We start from the raw sequence: 12,017 nt of genomic DNA on the forward strand, positions 1-12,017 counted from the left end.
TACGTCTCCTTTCTCTGCCTTAATCACAGTGGAAGGTTCTGTTGAGACAGAAGCTTCATCAGCCTGGTCCCTGAGTGTCTGTGACAAGCACAGTCTTCCTGATGACCCATTCTGGACGTGCGGCCTACTAAGAAATAAGTCTTGTTAATTATGGTGCTGAGATCTGGGTTCAATCTGCTTATAAAGCCTTAGTTGTTTTGGTATCAGGGTACTGCTGACCTCATAAAATGAAGTGGGAAAGGTTCCCTCCCCATCTGTTTTGTGCAAATGTGTGTATTGGTGTTATTTCTTCCTTAAATGTTTGATAGAATTCACTGGTTAAAGTATCTGGGCTTGAAGTTTGTTTGGAAGGGTTTTGATAATGAATTCGAATTCTTTAATAGATAAAACTCCTTGGATTCTCAATTTCATCTTGTGTCAATTTTGGTAAGCTGCGATTTGTCAAGCAATTTGTCCATTTCATCTATGTTGTCAAATTGATTGGCATAAAGTTGTTTATAATACTTTCTTATTATTCTTTTAATTGTCTTATTATTTTTATTATTCTTTTTTAATGTCTGCAGGCTCTGTGGTGCTATCTCCTTTTTTATTCCTCGTACTCATAATTTACTCTCCTCCTGTCCCCGTCTCTTTGATCAGTCTAGGTAGGAATTTACCAATTTTGTTTATATTTCCAATGAACCGACTTTCGGCTTTGTTAATTTTCTGTTTGTATGTTTTCTATGTCACAGATATTTGCTCGTATCACTATTATTTCCTTCCTTCTCCTTACTTTGGGTTTACTTGGCTCTTCTTGTGCTAGCTTATTGAAATGGAATATTAGATCATTGATTTTATATCTTTCTTCTTTTCTAAGAAACTTAATATTTTCCTTTAAGCACTCCTTTTAGCTGTATACTACAAGTTTTGATAGATTATATTTTCATTGATCATTCAGCTCAAAATATTTAATTTCTCATTTTCCTTGTGTTAAAAACAAGACAGCAGGTCCAAAATGGAGTCGCTTATGCCCCGTGTCACCATTAAACTGAGACTTAAGGACAGTTTCAGCTCTCCCAGAAATGAAAAATTTTTTTTTTTTTTTGGCCTCGCCGTGTGGCCTGCGGGACCTTAGTTCCCTGACCAGGGATTGAACCCGGGCCCTTGGCAGTGAAAGTGCCAAGTCCTGACCACTGGACCACCAGGGAAGTCCCCCAAAATGAAATCTCAAACCAGCCAGTCAGGCATCAACTGATCGGTATTAGTTAGATAAACTGCCTGGTAGACCCCTGCCATCCCCTAAAGGAAAATGACCTTGCAATTACCAACCCGCTTTTTTGCCAAGTCTAACTTCCTTGTTCCTGCTCCTTTCTGCCTGTTAAAGCCTCTCATTCTGCACAGCTCCTAGGAGCTCCTTTCTACCTGCTAGATTGGCTGCTGCCCGATTCATGAATCATTCAATAAAGCCAATAGGTCTTTAAAGTTTACTCAGTTATGTCTTTTTTTAACCAGAAGCAGATGCCAAAGTGGGATGAGGGGGAGGGAGGGAGTAGGAACGGGTGGGGAGAGCCTTCAGGTCGGACCCCTGTGGGAGGGGAGAGGGAAGGAGGCGCCGTGGACCGCAGGGCAGCTCAGCTTGGGGGGCGCTCTGCCCGCCTGGGGGAGTGGTCCTGGGTCCGCAGAGACGGCCCCGCTGTGGCGTCTCTGCTGTGCTGCCATTGGCTACAGGCTACTTGGGGAGGGAGTGGCCTTGGTGTGAACACCTGCAGGTGCGGCCGCTGGGAGCTGTCAGCCAACCAGCTTCCTCGGAAGAGGGTCTCGTGAAGGGACATGTGACTGGTGCCCCTCGCGGCCACACATGCCTTCCTAAACTAGGTCACGGTCCCGTGATACCTATTGTCACAGAACGATGTTCCTTTTGGAGGACTCACTTCGGTTGTAACTACACCCCTTGGGACCTTCGTTTGTGTGTAAGGTCCGTCTCTCCTGGAGAACAGGGGCATTGAACTTGTTCACCACTGCGTCTCCCACGCACAGCAGTGCGCTCAGTTAGTGCTCGTGAGAGACGGGGAAGAATGAACAGGTGACTAGTAACTGACTCAGGCTCTCAGCATCCCCTGGCAGCAGCCGGGCCACCGGGGAGCCGCTGCTGACCCCGGGAAATCAGGTATGTCGGCGGGGGGAGCTGTGTGGTACCAATCCGCATAGAACAATGGATACTTCTAGAACCGGCATCTCTGGATCAACACAAATCTCTGCGAAACTTTCTTGTGAAGGGGATGACACTCCTTCTCCCGACTTACTCCAGCGACAGTTACAGCTGGAAGGAGCAGCAGACAAGCCTGTGACCCCCCCACCCAGTGAACTGTCCCCAGGAAACAGCTAAGGGTCCCCGTACCAGAGGCTTTAATACACCCGTAACGCGCCCCCTTACCGTCTCCTCTCCTTCCCCAGAAAGCTGCCCTTTGCTCTGTTTTTTCTGAGGGGTTTCAGCTGGGACAAAGGCAGTCTCTCAGGGCCCGTAACGTGGGATGAAAATATAGCCTCGTGTTAGGAGCACGGCTGTAGGTTCAGATCCCAACCGTCCAAGCTGCAGGGCTCTGGGCAGATCATTTAACCTCTCTGAGCCTCATCTTCTCACCTGTGAAGTGGAACTAGCAAAAGGGCAAAAACAGAGGCTCTTCTGAAGGATGAGCAGAACGTCTGTAGTGGTGGCTCTGAGTTCAAGGCTCTGAGAAACCCTGCGGTAAAGAAATCCAGCTTTCCCAACATTTATTGGACAACAGGTTGGCAAAGCCCAAGCCCACATGGGATTCCGGTGTTCCATGGAAAGCGATTCGAGAAACGCTGCTCTAGAGAACTTAGCTTTTATCTTTAGAACGCTGTGGACCTTCTGAACTATCACAGATGAGCTCCAGCTGGCCATGGCCTCCTGCAGAATCGTTCTGAGTTGAGTTGTAGGGGCGGTTATGACTGCATTTCAGCGAGGGATGCTGGCACTCTCCAGTGCCCTTCTGGGGTGATGCTCTGCGGGGATGTAGTGGGTGACATTGTATGACACTCCTCTCTTTAATGCTAAAAGGACGCTTTCTCCAGTAAGAACTGGTCATGGGCATAGAGGCATGGCATGTTTTAAAGCGGGATGCACCCTAAGGTTTAGAGACCCACTTATTCCACTCTTCGTTGTATAGATGGGAAAACAGCCTTGGCTAGAAAGTCAAGTGACTTGCCCAAGGACATACGAAGTGAGGGGCAGAGCCCAGAGATCAGAACCAGCCGTTAGGCTCCAAGGGAGATGACGTCTCCTTCGTTAGAACTGGGCATGTGAAGGACCACTCGGTGGGGCCTGGGAGGTCCCTCAGCTCTTGGCTCCTTCTCCCAAAGTGAATTTATAGAAGGAGCCGAGAGGAGGGATTATGGCTGAAGGTCAGGGGTTAACAGGCCTGAGTCCAGATGGCAAGCAGATGGGCCCAGGCACAAACGAAGGCCTGCTTCCTACCCTTTCTGGTGGTTCCAGGGATGAGAAGTTAGGGAAGGAACTTGCAACAGATGGAAGGGAGACCAGAGGAATTTGGAATGGGCCCAAGGGGCCCGGCTCTCATAAATGAGGGGCAAATACTTTCTGCTCGGAGAGAACATTATTTACAAGGGAAGAGCAGAGACAGTGTCCTACCCGGATAGACCGGTGGGCTCTGGCTTCCCGTTCTTGGCCGTGACCGATCATACCAACTCACGTTTCTAAGACAACTGGAGAACCAAATAGGGACAACATTCATGGTGATAAGAGACGGCTGTGGCGGGCGGGCTGGGCTGAGCCAGACAAGTTGAGCTCAAAGACCAGAAGTTTTGAGGCCAGTTCTAAATTTAGCGTCCAATTTTTGAGGAAGCCAAAATGAGTTCTCCCTGCATGAAGTATGTCAGAAGAAAAGATACAAATCCCAGGGAGCAACGAGCACAGAGGGGGCGGGGAGGCCCCTTTCAGCCAGAGATGCTAAGAATGAGATCAACCAGGCTCTCTTTAAAAAAAAAAACAAAAACCTCAGTGTCTTTGAAAACTAAGAGCTTTGAAAGAACTGCATATCGTGTCCCCTCTTCCTTCTTCCCTGCTGCTTTCTTAAAGATGTACTACTCAGGGGCTTCCCTGGTGGCGCGGTGGTTAAGAATCCGCCTACCAATGCAGGGGACACGGGTTTGAGCCCCGGTCCGGGAAGATCCCACGTGCCGCGGAGCAACTAAGCCCCTGCGCCACAACTACTGAGCCTGCGCTCTAGAGCCCGCGAGCCACAACCACTGAAGCCCGCGCCTAGAACCCGTGCTCCACAACAAGAGAAGCCACCAAGATGAGAAGCCCGTGCGCTGCAACGAAGACCGAACTCAGCCAAAAGTAAATAAATTTATTAAAAAAAAAAAAAAAAAAAGATGTACTACTCAGAAGGACCCTCGAAGCAACTCAGGGTGTGTGTGGAGATGGCAATTCAAGCCTCTGTTTCCCCGTCCACACCAGCCCCCATTGGACCCAGTGGACCAGGCCTCGCTCCCGATGAGTGGGCTCCTGGCCTGGGAAGAGGGCGGGTTCCCCACCAGTGCGGGCTCTTTCTGTTGGTTCAACCCAAGTCATCTCCTCATCGGACGATTCAAGGCACTGACACCACGTGTCGCTGATGCCAACGTGCCCTACAGAGACGTCACCGGAGCCCCTACTTTTCTGGCCCCCACCACGAACACTCCCGTTGTGCTCTAATGGACGAGGGGTCCGAAGACCTAGACCCCATCCCAGGCCACACCCTCCTCTTATTCTTTTGCCCACAGACCTCTCACCTTCCACCTCTGCCGTTCGCTTTGCTAGGAGATCCTGGAGCGTTAACCCCTCGGAGCCACCTTCCTCATCTGTCAAATGTCAAGATGCCAAGTTGTGTCAGATGCACCCCTGTGGGGTTTCCTGCCTGCAGACCCAGCTCTCTGCCCCCACGGGTGCTCTCCGGGTCAGGTCTTCATCACCGGCAGGAGACTCCTCCCTTATCCGGCTGCCTGCATTCATCCCACACGTGGGTACGCAGGGCCGGCTTAGCCTCCCTACTGATCAAGTCACTCTCCTGCCCCAGACCTTTCCATAGCTGCCCACTGCCTACAGAGTCAAGTCCAAACAGTTCAGCCTGGTGTTCAAGGTCAGCCACGGTCTGGCCCCAGCCTACGTTGTTTGGCTTCATTCTTTTATTTACTTATTTATTTTTTAACATTTATCATCATAAACATTTTTTTAAAATAAATTTATTTATTTTGGCTGCGTTGGGTCTTCGTTGCTGCGCGCAGGCTTTCTCTAGTTATGGAGAGCGGGGGCTGCTCTTCGTTGTGGTGCGTGGGCCTCTCATCGCGGTGGCTTCTCTTGTTGAGGAGCACGGGCTCCAGGTGCGCAGGATTCAGTAGTTGCAGCACACGGGCTCAGTAGTTGTGGCTCACGGGTTCTAGAGCGCAGGCTCAGTAGCTGTGGCGCATGGGCTGAGTTGCTCCGCGGCAAGTGGGATCTTCCCGGACAAGGGCTCGAACCTGTGTCCCCTGCATTAGCAGGCGGATTCTTAACCACTGCGCCACCAGGGAAGTCCTTTATTCTTTTATTTAAAAAAAAAAAACTTTTTTATTGAAGCATAGTTGATTTACAATGTTGTGTTACTTTCAGGTGTACAGCAAAGTGATTCAGAATGTATATATTCTTTTTCAGATTCTTTTCCCTTATAGGTCATTAAAAAGTATTGCATATAACTCCCCATGCTATATAGTAGGTCCTTGTTGGTTATTTTATATACAGCAGTGTGTATATGTTAATCCCAACCTCGTCATTTATCCCTCCCCACTCCTTTCCCCTTTGGTAACCCTAAATTTCTTGTCTCTTTTTTTTTTTTGGCCGAGAGGCTTACAGGAATCTTAGTTCCCCAACCAGGGATTGAACTCGGGCTACGGAAGTGAAAGTGCTGAGTCCTAACCACGGGACTGCCAGGGAATTCCCTATATGGCTTCACTCTTGTCTACCTACTTCTTCCAGCAAACAGAGCAATGACTCTCCAGGTTTTCATGACTCTGGGCCCTCGCTCACAGCATCCTTTTATCTGAGATGTCCTCCATATTTCTGCATGTCTGACCTTTACCCTACTGACCCCCACAGCCTAACTGTTAGCTGTATGACCACGCGCAAGTGATTTAAACCCGTGTCTGCATGAGATTGTTTCCAAAGACAGCCACAGCGATCCCTTCCATCCTGCGCGCCCTTTGCATTGTGACTTCGCCACTCCCCCCATGTCAGTTTCCCTTCCACTTGAACCTGGGCTGGCTCTGTGACATTCGTGGACCAGCTGAATGCGGTGGCCATGGCGCAATGTCACTTGCAGCTTCTGTGTTTGCACTCTGGGAAGAAGAGTGAAGAAGTCCCGGCCACCCTGTTGGAGAGAGGGGTCACGTACAGGACAACTAGAGTGCCCCAGCTGACGGGCAGCCTGACACTCCAGGCAAGGGACAAGGCCACCTGGATCCTCCAGCCGCAGCCACAAGCCCGGCTCACACTGTGGAGCAGAGAGGAGCGAGCCGCCCCTGCTGAGCCCTACCTGAATTCCTGACCCGCCGGCTCGTGACGCAAGAAAACGATGGCTGTTTGAAACCACTACATTTGGGGTGCATTGCTATGCAGCCATAGATAAGTGAAACAGTCTCCTCACTGACAAAATGGGGATATTAATGTTTTCCTGCCTCACAGAAGGGCCAGGAGGATTAAACAAGTCCATCTATGTAAAGCACTTAGTGTCAGTACATTGTAAGCATTCAACAAACGACGGCTCCCCGAACCTGAAATTACACTGTTTTACGTTTTTCCTCCTCATCCCCAAACCCTTCCCCCAATAGTGCCTGGCATACAGTGGGTACCCAGTAAACACAGATGAATGTCAAATGCCCCCTCCTTCATAAGCCTGCCCTGATGTCCTCCACCTGAAGGACATTACTCTCCCTCCCCTGGGCCCCCCTGCACTTCCCAAACTATAAACTTCATTCAGCCCAGAGCTCTGGCTGGTGGTCTCCCTTGTAGACTGTTGACCACCTCAGAGGCAATGACCTTGCCCATAATACATGGGCAATAAATGTTTGTTGAATGAATGAATGAATGAAGCATGGGAACAATGCCACCTGCCTTATTAGCCTCACCAGGCTTATTGTGATTTACAAAGAGATGAGTAAAGAAGGACTCAGGCACCTCTGTGCTTCCTCCAGAGGAGTGCGTCTAGCTGCAGTTCTGCTGCTTCTGTCTTCTAGTCTCATGTGTGAACTCTAACCTTTACGGCAGGAGAGAATCCAACATAGGGCCCCTGGAGGAAGTCTCCCTATTTCCTGCCCTGAGAGCTGGCTGCCCTCGCAGGTGTGGAAGTACAGGGTGTGAAGTCACAGACCTGGGAAGGAATTGATAACCCCTCGAGTCCATTCCCATTGTTGACGGATGCCTGGGGTTCCACTTCTAGATGGAAGATAGCTGATTCCTAGGCCATAATTCAATTCGATATCAGTTTAATATCTCTAACATTTGCATGGTCCAAAGAGACAATAGAATATGAAAGAATGCAGGATTCCATCTGGTTTGAAGCTCTTTAGCTTTAGATTAAAAATGGCTTGACTAATCTTAAAAGCCAAAGGTGCAAAATCAAATCAGGCAGTAGAGTTTCCTGGTAGGGGTATAACATGTCATTTAAATCTAGGTGTCCTAGGCCATGTGGCAACTCCTTTGAATTACGAGGTCGCTGACACAGCAATGACAGGGCAGAGAAGATGTTCTGTCATCTCAGAAGAGTCGAGAAGGCAACCCCCAAAACGACGTGAAATTATTATAGTTTCCTTGGTGAGTGGGCATCTTTATAGATTTAAAATTAAGCGTAGAAAGTTTAAGGGAACCCAAATCATGATATTAATGTTTTTATGTAAAAGAATCTGTGCACATTTGATACTTACGCATTTATAGCTCAATAGGACTTGGCCTATTTAGAGTAAAACTCTTGAATTTCCAATGGAAAATCAGTAGGAATGGAATTGATTCAGATTTATAATTTTAAACTGGAAACTCCTTGAACTTAGAGTATGGGAACATTTAAGAGAACTCAAAGTTCACCATATTTATAAGTTTAATTTATTGGAAGAATAATTTAAATTTAAATACTTGGAAAGGTTCTGTTTGTTAAGTCAGACCACTAAAGTACATAAAAGGAAACTGAACACAATAAATGTTTAAATGCAATTTAAAATGTTTAAGGGAGTTTAACTTTGTAACTGGAATCCAACATTCCACATCTTTATAAAAGTGACTGTGAAAATATGTTGGCTGCAAACAACAGTAAGATTTGTAAGCCGAAGCTTAAGGAAGAACTAGGGTTTGTGAATTTCAATTCCAATAAATCAAACATTAATTTTAAAAGTCAGTGAAACCTCTGAATCATCTTTGTCTAGAAAATGAGATTTATGGTAATACGTGCCTTGTAGGATTGTTGGGAGGCTTAAATGAGACACTGGGTTTGAAGTGTTTGACATCATGACTGGTACATGGTAAGCTTTCAGTATGACAGGCCAGCAATTATTAGTATTATTCACTCTTTCTTAAAGCAGGGTATAGAAATGTCCTGAGATAAGAGGGATGTTCTGAGATGCCGGATGTAACCCAGAACACAGGGAATCCGCCACAGAGTCCCTCTCTGGCTAGCACGGCTCGCCCTCATTTTGCTGGCTCCGCCCCAGAGGTGGCAGACTTCCCCAGCAGGTGTTCAGTCCATTGTATATTCTTTAACGCAAGGACCTACGTTGATCTTTGGATCCCCTTCGCCAATGTCCCCTTCGCCAGTGTCCACGGGAGGCATTTCTCTCAGTTCACTCCTCCGTTCATTCATTCATCCTACAAACATCCATTGACGGATGTACCAGCCCCACTGATGCTTGTGTCAGGCATCATTCTAGGCAGTGGGGATGCTGCCGTGACCACAGACGACAACCCCTGCCCCCCTGGAGCTGACATTCTAATAGGGGAGACGGATGTTACACAAAGTCAACAAGTGAATTATGCAGTATGTTAGAAGGTGCTATGTTTATGGAGAAGAATCTGCAGGGCAACGGAATGGGCGGGCCAGGGGTGGGGACTGCAATTTCAGAATGGGTACCCATGGTAGACCCCACGGAGGAAGAGACATCCGAGCCCTTTGAGCCAAGACTTTAAGGAGGTGAGGGCAAATTCTGCGCCCAGGGAACAGCAAGTGCAAAAGGCCGCGATGTGGGAGGAACGTGGAGGAGGCTGGTGAGGCTGGAGAGGAGTGAGCAAGGGGGAGGGTAGGAGATGAGGTCAGAGAGATGACAGGGGTAGGCGGGGCTGATCACGGAGGGCCTCGCGGCCTTGGTAAGGATTTGGCTTTCACTCTGTATGAAGTGGGAGGCCATTGGGATATACTGGACAATTGGAGAAATGTATGAACTAGAAATCATTTAATCAATATTCAAATGTACGGATGTGATAATTCCTAATAAATCAAAATAAAATTCTTGGGTGTCACTGTTCTTCAAAGAAACTTGCTAAAATATTTCAAGCTGAAGGGTCATGATGTTTGCAACTTATTTTCAAACGATTAGGCAAAAAAGAAAAAACCCTAGCTATCCGCAAGTTATCTATTACCGAGTGATAAGTTACCTCAAATTTAGGGGCATAAAACAATAATATCACACACATTCTATTCATTTTTCACTTCTTTACTGTCTTATAAAGTATATTAATTCAGTCACTAATGTTAGTTGAGCTCCAATCACTTTCAGGCTGCTATGCTCAGAACTATAGAGATCCAAAGATCAGCACAGGTCCTTCCATTGAAGAATATATACTTCATTCACTTTATTCACCGGACAAGCACTTAATGAGCACTTCCTACGTAGCAGGCACTAACTAGGCAATGAAGACACATCTCTGAATAAGACAGAAACTACGCCAGCTCTCATGGAGCTTATAGTGAAGTTATTTAAACAATGAGCAAATAAGAAAATTAAGCAGTGATTATTTTTTTTTGGCCACGCCCTGCAGCTTGTCGGATCTTAGTTCCCTGACCGGGGATCAAACCTGTGCCCTTGGCAGTGAAAGCACGGAGTCCTAACCACTGGACCGCCAGGGAATTCCCAAGTAGTAATTAATTTAAAATTACATAAAAAATACAATGGGCTTACATATTTGAGAGTGACTGAGTGGCTACTTTAGATTAGGGTGTCAGCCAAGAAAGGGCTGAGAAAGTGAGGTGAAAAAACCCCAACCAAAAAATCCCAATAATATCATTATCTCACATGATTTCTGAGGGTCAAAAATCTGGGAGCAGCTTCACTGGGTGATTCTGGCTCTGGGTCCATCATGAAGTGCAGTCAAGCTATTGACCAGGGCTGCAGGCATCTGATGGCTTATCTGAGGTAGGAGGATCCACTTCCAAGATCCACCCTCATGGCTCTTGGTGGGAGGCCTCAGTTCTTCACCAGGTGGAGGGCTCCATAGGGCTGCGTGAGTGTCCTCGTGGCATGGCGGTTGGCTTCCCCCAGACTGAATGCACCCAGAGAGAGAGAGAAAGGAGGAAGCCACAATGCTTTTTCTGACCTGGTCTTAGAGGTCATGCACCTTCACTTCTGCCATATTCTATTCTTCAGAAGAGAGTTGCTCAGTCCAGCCCACACTCAAAGGGAGGGGAAGTCGCTCCACCTCTTAGAAGAGCAGAGTATCAAAGAATACTCTTCGTAAATGTTATACCCGATCTGTTGTAATAATTAGTCTTATCAATATATTTAACTCTGCTGGGAGCTCCCATAGACAAGAGGTAGTACACAGACCTTCCTCTAACTGGTCCTCAACTCTCTGTAATTAGGGGGCTGACAGGAGCCTGAGAAAGCATTCTATGGGAGGAGAGGAGACGGGGCAAAAATTCAGCGTGAGAACAGCCCTTAACCTCTCCGTTCATCACACCTGCTGTGCCTCAGGAAGGAAAAGGCTACGAGGAGTCACCTCCAAGTTTTCTGTGATTCCTCCTCAAGGACGGCTTGGGTAGTGTGGTTAGGTGGGCATCCATGGTCTCAGCAACCCTTCGCTGATGCCTCACGTGTCACACTGGGTTTTGCAGGCATTCAATAAATATGTGATGATGATGATGATGATGATGTCGAAGATTCTCACCCACTTGCTCTTTGTTTATACAGCTGAATCTTGCTACCTGTCTGTGTATCCACTTCTGAGGCTTGTTGGTTAGTTAAGTGATGAGACACTTGGCATCGTGTTCCCAACCACCCGGCTTCTCATGAGCAGACTGAAGCAGAATGATGGCTTGTGGATCCATTCAACCACTAGGATTGATAATGACTAGGGTTCCTGGCCTTCCCCAAGCAATAGAAATTGACTAGAGGTCAGACAAGAAATTCAGGCAAAGCTTTATTGGGGCCCCTGCTGCAGCCACGGGAAGCGAGAACAAACAACAGGTTCCCTTGCTTGCTCTGCTCCCTGAGTGGAGGGGGGCGAGATTGTTCCTTATATGGGGTGAGGCTAGGGGTGTGTCCAGGGGTCGGGCCAGAGGGGTGGCTTAGGTGTTTTGCCCACCCCTTAGGTGGTGGTGTGTGCAGGGGACATGCGAAGTACCTTGATTTTGCTCCTGACCCCCTGCTTTTGCTCCAGGCTCTTCAAAAGTGGCAGTTGGGTTTTTTGGTCTCTTTGTATCTTTTGTCCATAATTTTGCCCCAACTGTGCATGCGTGCAGTTATTTTTAGTCCCATACCCGTTTCTTTATGTTTGGTTGCTGGAGGAGAGGTGTGTCCAGGTGCAAGCACGGCAGCACTGCAGCAAAGGCGTCCCAGGTCCCAGGACTGTCTCAGAATCACAACGATAGGAAATCCTTAATACTTCCCACGCCTCAGGTTCTGTACTAAATGATGTATATGTATTAATTGATTTAATCCTCAAAGCAACCCTAGGAGCTGCTAGGGTCTCCATTTTACAAGTGAAGAAACAGAGGCACAGA

General features: G+C 47.6%; 1 non-coding gene across 1 annotated transcript; it reads right to left on the reverse strand.

Annotated features, from left to right (window-relative positions):
- Positions 1-1,114: 1,114 nt before the first annotated feature.
- On the reverse strand, positions 1,115-1,187 carry TRNAE-UUC (transfer RNA glutamic acid (anticodon UUC)). The gene has a single exon. It is a non-coding gene; the product is annotated as a tRNA-Glu (tRNA).
- Positions 1,188-12,017: the final 10,830 nt, after the last annotated feature.

The sequence above is a fragment of the Physeter macrocephalus genome, chromosome 14, assembly GCF_002837175.3.
Source record: "Physeter macrocephalus isolate SW-GA chromosome 14, ASM283717v5, whole genome shotgun sequence".
Taxonomy (NCBI): domain Eukaryota; kingdom Metazoa; phylum Chordata; class Mammalia; order Artiodactyla; family Physeteridae; genus Physeter; species Physeter macrocephalus.